Genomic DNA, 7929 nt, shown 5'->3' on the forward strand with positions numbered 1-7929 from the left:
CCCCCCCCCCCCCACTGCAGCCACCCACTGCTCCTGCTAAGATTAGACAAATGAAACACTATTATTCACGTCACTCCCGCAGCTGGTCTTTTAAGTGGTTCTATGTTAACTATCATAATGGTTTGCTTTGAAAGCCACAGTCTTCTCCTTAATTTACAATATGAAAAAGCACTTTTGGCCCGAGTCTGGGTTTTTCTTCTTTTTCTGCAGAGGGAAAACGGCTTTTCTTCACACACTGTACTTTCTTGTGATTCACTCCATGTTCATACTGTGTATTTCAGCTTAAAAAAAAAGTATATTTTGTTTACCAGCCGTACTTCTTACTTTACTTTCCTTGTTTAAAAGTCAGCTCCGATCCTGTTTGTCCCTCTGCACCACCTCATCATTTACAAGAAGACATTCGTGAGTTTGTGTCCTCAAACTGGAGAGTAGCTGCCGGACTCCCACATCTGTCCATACGTTTTTAATGCAGACTCCTGTTGGGGGGGGGGGGGATAATGGATGTGGTATTGGAGAGGGACCTGTGGACTGAAGACGGCCGGTGATTGATAACCTAGTTCCAGACCCGTCATCACCGTACAGCATGTGCCGTGTATCTGTGTGTAAAGTGTCCACCCACTGAGCAGCTCCAGATACAGAAGGAGACGTCCTGTTTGCTGCTTTACACTTTAAACCTCCATCACAAACTCATAGCTGCTTCCCCATTAGTATATAGTCTGTTTTCTAAAACATATAATGATTTTAATATTCATTTTTTAAATTAAGAACCATAACAACATGAGACTATGGAGACAAGGGTGTCATTACAGTTTGATAGGGACACCTGGAACCAAAGTCGTTTTTTTTACATATAGAGTTTATCGGCTGATATATTTGTATCTTTCTATTGTATATATGTCCCATATTTTCTAGGATAAAAGTTTACATAATGAGCTTAAAGTCTCTGCAAACAATTCATAATCCGATTTAATAAACCAAATTGCATAAGGAAGCCCGTGTAACAGTTACACCACAAAAACATTCTATCTTTTATTCATAAATTTAAGCACATAACAGAAAACACATTGCAAGCAGCACAGACGATGATGGGAATGTTTCCGGGGGGACAGAATAAAGTGATGAACGCAGCTCAGATGTGGTTGTAGCAAACTTCAGTGACTTCAAAACTTTAAAAGTATATAACGATAAGTTCTTCTCAGCCTGGTCCATCACTATTTAGTGTCCCCTGGAAACACTTCCACTGTATTTGGTGAACGAATCGTGTGGATGTGCATGAGCCTCAGAGTTCAGTGCTCAACCTCGTGTAGCAGCATCATAAAGCTGGGGACATTCTAATACACATTTTACACATTGACTAAATTATAGTAATAACAAAAACCACTGAGTGTAAATCATCAGCGAAAACCACAAAACACAGATTCTTGCTTCATGATCACACTCATAAAACCAACTTTAAAAAAAAATGTAATCCCTCATTTGAGCCAGTTTCTGGTGTCAACACCAGCACCGGCACAGCAGCTGAGAAACACCCGGCCCGCTGTCCCACTCGTCTGCTGCTCACATTATTAAAAGCGATGAGGTTTGCATATCAACTTCAAATCAGAGCAACGGGGGGGGGAGCTGCACATAACAGAGGAGAAAAGCAGGTTGAGATTGCAGCTCTATAAAAATAGTGACATGCTTCCGTGAAACCCGATCACTTTGTCTACAAGCTGCGTACTTGAGCTCCAGGTCACTGAAACACCCCCGACGTCTGAGTCTCACATTCACTGGTGGATTATTACTCCGAATGCAAGTGTCTCAGGCAGAGAACTCATAGTGACTATCACACTTACACATTCATTCTCAAACATGTATCTGGTCAAAGCAGTTTAACTGTATCCCACTAGTTTGGGAGCAATACTTACAGATTATATTTATGAAATTAATTTTGAGGGGGAGAACCCCTGCAGCACTAAATGGATTTCTTGTTTCTTAAAAACACCGGCATGATCACTGCACAGCACAATTCCTCCAACTTCTGAATCAGCCTCGAGAGCCGTCTGATCATTGGTGGGAGCGGCACTCGGTCCACGCGGGGTTAAAAGCTGTGACACATGATTTGAAGACAGCTGTGCGACTGGCCGTGCAGCGTGAGTCTGTTTGTCTGCAGGCGGCTGGTTCTCATCCTCGCTGCCGTGATTTACGCCCGACAGATCTCTGTACAGTGAAAGAGAGTCAGCGTATAAAAGAAAATGAAAGGCAGGGGAAGGGAGAGAAAGAAAGAAAGACGCTCTTCACATTCACGTGTTTTGCATTTCTGCCTGCATGGACGAGGATGACATTTCATTTCTTAGCCCGAGTCATCTCCAAAGGGCTAATTCAATTTGCACTCCAAGCTGTTTCTAATCCTCGCTCCCTTCGCTTTCTCACTCCGTCGTGTGAATACCAGAACACTCGCTGTTTGATTGTCTCTTAATGGTGAAATGTTCTGACACAGCTGCTGCCACAGAGTGAGAAGAGAAGGGACTGTCAATGGATCCCAATACGGCTGGATATGGGTTCTTACCTTGGTTGATTGGGACAGATCACTAACCTCTTTGATTTTGGTTTTTAAAAAATGTCTGTGCAAGTGTTGACTACAAGGGATCAGCATCCTAATGCCACCAGTAATTTAACATGGAGTCTGGTCATGCATGGATCAGAAGGTGATGCATAAGCAGCACTGCCTGAAACAGATTTTTTTATTCTCAACTGTGCATTAAGAGGCCTGTGCATTGAATAAGAATAAAGATGGACGACGCATCTCATCATCCTCCTATTGAAGAGAAATTAAGCCAACATATCCAGAAACGTGTGTGGCCATCTTGCCCTTTAAAGGTCATTTAGAGCCATGATCACATGGGCATGCCCGTCCACTTGTAAGTTGTCAATCATCATATTTCCTCACGTTTTTTAAAGCTTCAGTGTATAGAATTTAGTGACATCTAGTGGTGAAGTTGCATGTTGCAGCTGAACACCCCCGACTTCACCACCTTACCTGTGGTAACCTTCATTTGTATTGAAAACTAAAAAGGATTTTTAGTTCGTCCAGTTTGGACTACTGTCAAAAACATGGCGGCCTCCATTTTAAGTTGAGTACACATCCTATCCACTAACATGGAGGAGGTGGGGCTTATGACCTGTACTGCAGCCAGCCACCAGGGGGCAATCGAGATAATAAGAACAATGGGCCTGTGCAGCTAGCACCGAGAGACGAAGCTTAGCTCATGATTGGAAGCTATTCCTCTGGTCACCCCAGAAAAATGATACCATCTATTTTCAATAATGCCTCTTTATTAAAAAATAGGACTCCTACAATTCCCATAATGCAACAACAAATGAATTCTCTACACAAGTAAACTGCAAATACATTTTGAAGGACACTGTGGGTTCTAGTGATGAGGATCTGCTGTTAATTTACATATTTGGTGAGATTACTCTACACTTCAACATCAACCATCAGCTCCTGCTACATTACAGTAGCTGCAGTTTCACGGCCTGCACTTCTATATTTAAGTGTTGTGGTCATGCATGATCCATTGTGGGCTCGGCGAGGCGCTCGTCATGCCGAGCTACAGTATCAAACAACTGGCACAGACTGTGGCCATGAGACTTTCTCCACACTGGCCACAGGTTGTTTGCTCGGCTCCCGCCACCAGCAGCCCTCACAAGGTAATCCCCGCCCACTCGAGTGCAGCATGGGAAACTCATTTTCCCTCAGCCGCTCGTCAAATTAGGAATAGGATTTTCAAAACAGGACATTCATTTTCCTCACTTTCCTGCACGGCTCTTCTAAAATGTTTATTGTGCGATGTTTTAAATAGTCAGTAGGTTTTAGAGCATTAACAACATTTGGTATCTGCTTTTTTCCCCTTGTTGGACAGTGTTAATCTACAAACTTTCTCTAGGTGACTCTTGAGGGTTGTGGTGATATTCTTTGTAAGTCAGGGAAGGTTGAGTTTATACAAGACAGCAGCTGGGGCCCCGGCTCCAGGATCTACTTTAGCGTTTGGCACGGAATCCGAGGGCACATCATCAGGCCACAAAAGTGAAAGTAAGAGGAGAAATACTGTACATTTCTCAAGTTCTTAATTTGTCTCCGAGGGAAAATCTCACATGTGCAGTGTGTGTAAATAAATAAGACAGGAATATCGGAGTTTCCAGCCTCTGCCAAGTAACCGAATACTGGAGGTAATAGCAGAGATAAACTGAGAGTCCCTGGCAGTTTAACAGGCTGCGGGAGAGGTTTCTCCTGCAGCCCTGCACGCCATGTCCCTGCTCCACATTTCTGTCCATTAACACATCCACTGTGTACGTACTCAATTTGGGAGCGTAATAAGAGGCAGATGAGTCTCGCGGCCACTCCCCCTCGCAGCCGGGAGAGACCCTGTAGGGCTGGAAATTTGTCCAACTAAAACCAGCCCAACGGGGGTGGGGGGGGGGGGGGGGGGGGGAACTGGCAGGTCAGAAGCCCTCGAGTTGAGGCGAGCAGACACTCGTATGAGTTTGTGATGAAAACCGCGTGATCCATCATCGCCGGCGCGTTTGTCTGTTAAGGGACCGTCAGCATGCTGGGAGCTCCCACAGGCCTCCACTTGATCACAGTTAATCTGAGCTACATGGGGCATCACAGCCATCACTCATTATGAAAATAGAGGGAAACCGAGATAAGCTTTCACATTAAATAATTAAAGCAGATCCTCACAGGGAGCGAATCAGACAGTGGTAAAAATATGATTCCAAGACTGTAAAAACCTTTATTCTCAATATTTACTCCAGAGCACTTAAACTGTGGATCCTGCTCGACACTCAAAGCTGGAATCAATATCAATAAGCATATGTGTCTTTTGTGCTGGTATGTACTATAAAAAAATAATAAAAGTGATATCCAACAAACAGTTTCCATCTGTTCCAGATGACATTATGCTTCAAATGTGAGGGGGAAAGGGTTTAATTGACAGTTAGCTTGGAAACATTCATTTAAACAAAACTGATGATCATGTATGATTAATTGACAGCTATAGCTTTTGAATTTTTTTATAATCAAGTCTTTGCTCGAAAGTCTTTGCTCTTCATTTTTCTCGTGGATCTTTTATGTGATGGAAATATCGTTTTCTAATTTCCATTCATGGCAGTTTTGTACTTTTTGTACTCATCAGGTCCCAAATATAACAATAATGATGCATCTGAAATCAGCCAATCCTCCTATTAACGTTAATAATAATAATACATATTACAGTTATTGTGGTATGGAATTACTGTCCAGCCAAGCACCTCTCAAGTCTATTACTCTTGACACAACATCACATTTCCACCTCAGGCCAGACTTCAATGAGTTCTTCAAGTAGTTGAAAATTCCAGGTAATAAAACCTTTTCAAGTTCTTTATTAAAAATCATCACCAATGATCTCACTCCTCTTGAATCCTCGTCCCAACAAGAGCTCTTCTTTAAGAGCGCCACCGCATGTGACCTCCCACTCGTCCCACTGCTCCACCACTACAGGCTAGGTAGCAACATCCCAGTGTCTCGGAGCCGGTCTGGCTCTGATTACCATGGGAGCTACTGGGCCAGCCTGAGAAAAAGAAAAAAAAAAAGTGCTGCTGCTTTTAAAATAAATGTTATTGTTTGTCACAGGAAACCAATCTGATTACTGTTTCTCCTCTCATGCTCACACTTAGCGCCGCGCACCGGGGTTGTGTTTACGCATGTGGTTTCCATTCCGCCCCTGCTCCGCCATTGGAGCAGCCTGGAAACGGACACCTCCTGGTTTCATCTTTATTAAGTCACACTTTGGGGAAGGTTAAAATGAGGCTTGTTTACACAAAGCATTTGGAAGACAATCTGTCTGGTCACATCAAACAATAGATTGGGTTTCCCTGCAGCAGCGGCTCAGCAGTGGGCCGGGGAGAGGGACGACTCCTCTGATAGTCGTGACGTCTGTGTTTGCTCAACTTGACAGGGAAAGTGAGGAGTTGTTAAAGTGCGGAGTGAAGCTATTTTGGGTTCAGCGGGGAATTGGCCATTTTGAGAGTACGGTTTCACATTAGCTGCAAGCGCTCCTACGGCTGCATGGTGTGTGTCCATGTGTGTGATTGTGTCTTCAAGTGGAGCGTACAGCTGATTGAAAATGGCATCTTAAGGAACCCCTCTGCCACTTTCACTCTGTGCCCTGTATCGCTCTCCGTTCCTGTCTTTGTCCCTTCCTTCTCTTTCCTCCTATCACGCCGGGGATTATTGAAACGCGCACACACACACTCTAAAAGCAGTGCAAAGAAAAAGGGAGTAAAGAGTGCTAGTAAAAAAAAAAAAAGGAAAAAGAATAAAGGGCTTAAAAAGGCATCTGGGAGGAAAGCTGAGAAAGCGAGGGACCCATCAGCAGGGTCTGCCAAGGCTTAGAAGTCAGACTGTTTGTTTTGCTTCGAATGTCGACGCGGCCGCTCTCTCTCTCTCTCTCTCTTTCTTTCTCCCGGTGTTGCTCTGTCCCACCGTGGTTCTCCAGCAGGCTGCTCCTCTGTACCTCCGTGGGACCCCTCGACTTGACACCCAGCAAACAACCCACCTCACAGGAGGAGGGGAGGGGAGGAGGGGAGAAAGGCAATATGTAAATGTTGTGAAAGGACCCAATTAGGAAATTTATCTTGTTTGGAGGGCTCGTAATAGTTTAATTCCAAAAACATGTTTTCTGCCTCCCCGATAATGTCTCACATGTGAGGTTGTGGCTTTCTGCAGGGCGGGGGTGGGCGGGCGTTGAAAGGCGGAGGCCGTGGAGGGGTGGGGGGGGTTAGATTTGAACGTGCCTGGTGGCAAACATTTGTTTATGTTTTCCTCCTGGTGCATCATTTCAAAGGAGCGGCGTGCATGCCCCATCGCCGGCTGCACCTCTCCCGCCGATTGGAAACACATTGGTGCACAGTCGGCACGCTGACACGTCAAACTAACAGTCCCGTCATGTATGAAGCAGAGAGGGAGCATGACGTGATGCGCTTCTTTTAAAAGAAACAATAACTTACGCATTTAATCAGGGAGACATCAGCTCATTTGGTTTCACTTAAACCCACAAGGCGTCCCCCCCCCCTCCACCCCCTGATGTGCAGAAATGGTTTTTTTCCAGGCCTCCCACCACCAGTGTGAAGGAATTAACTTTGTGTGTGGTTGTGTCTGCTTTGAAAGATAGTTTCAAAACTTATTTACATGAATGTGTCAGAGGATTATGGATATTTCTCCTCCCTATATTTCACTCTTCTTGGAACAGAAGTTCTGAAAACTTTTTCTGGCATCTTGCCCAAACCCTCCGAAGAAAAAAAGGTTCCCGCCCCCTGACCCAACTATTTAAATCAGTCATTAGTGGAAGTGATTATTAAGGATGATAATTGACTTTTGGAGAAATAAAGGTTGGCACACGTTCAACCCCGATAGTCCACTTTGCCTTTAATTGCTCCCACGAGTTGAGGAAAACGACCAAAGCAATGAAGAGCAACGTCCTTGAAAAGGCCCCAAAACATTTAAAAACCTTAAGTCAAACTCAATTTCTTTTTAATTTCCAACCCCTGAAACCAATTTTATGTTTAATTTAACATACAGTACATGGGAATCACATACACCTCCCCACTTAAATTGGATTGTGAAAAAAAGAGACTCAATCTTTTGACATTTTATTAGCGGATGCGTCTCTAACTCCTCTAAATGGAAACCTGTCATTTTGAACACAATTTAAATTAAAATTAGGAGTTTTTTTGTAGATGTCACATTCACGGAGGAATGACATTTATCCAAGTCCTTAAATATGATCATGGACAAGGTTTGTATTAAATTGCAGAGAAGTAATTTGCTGCTGGGAAGATAATACCGACAGAAACTACTGGATTCGTTTCCCTTCTTCAGGGATGGTTCACTTTATTCTGTGAAAG

This window comes from Pleuronectes platessa, chromosome 8 (assembly GCF_947347685.1).
Source record: "Pleuronectes platessa chromosome 8, fPlePla1.1, whole genome shotgun sequence".
NCBI lineage: Eukaryota > Metazoa > Chordata > Actinopteri > Pleuronectiformes > Pleuronectidae > Pleuronectes > Pleuronectes platessa.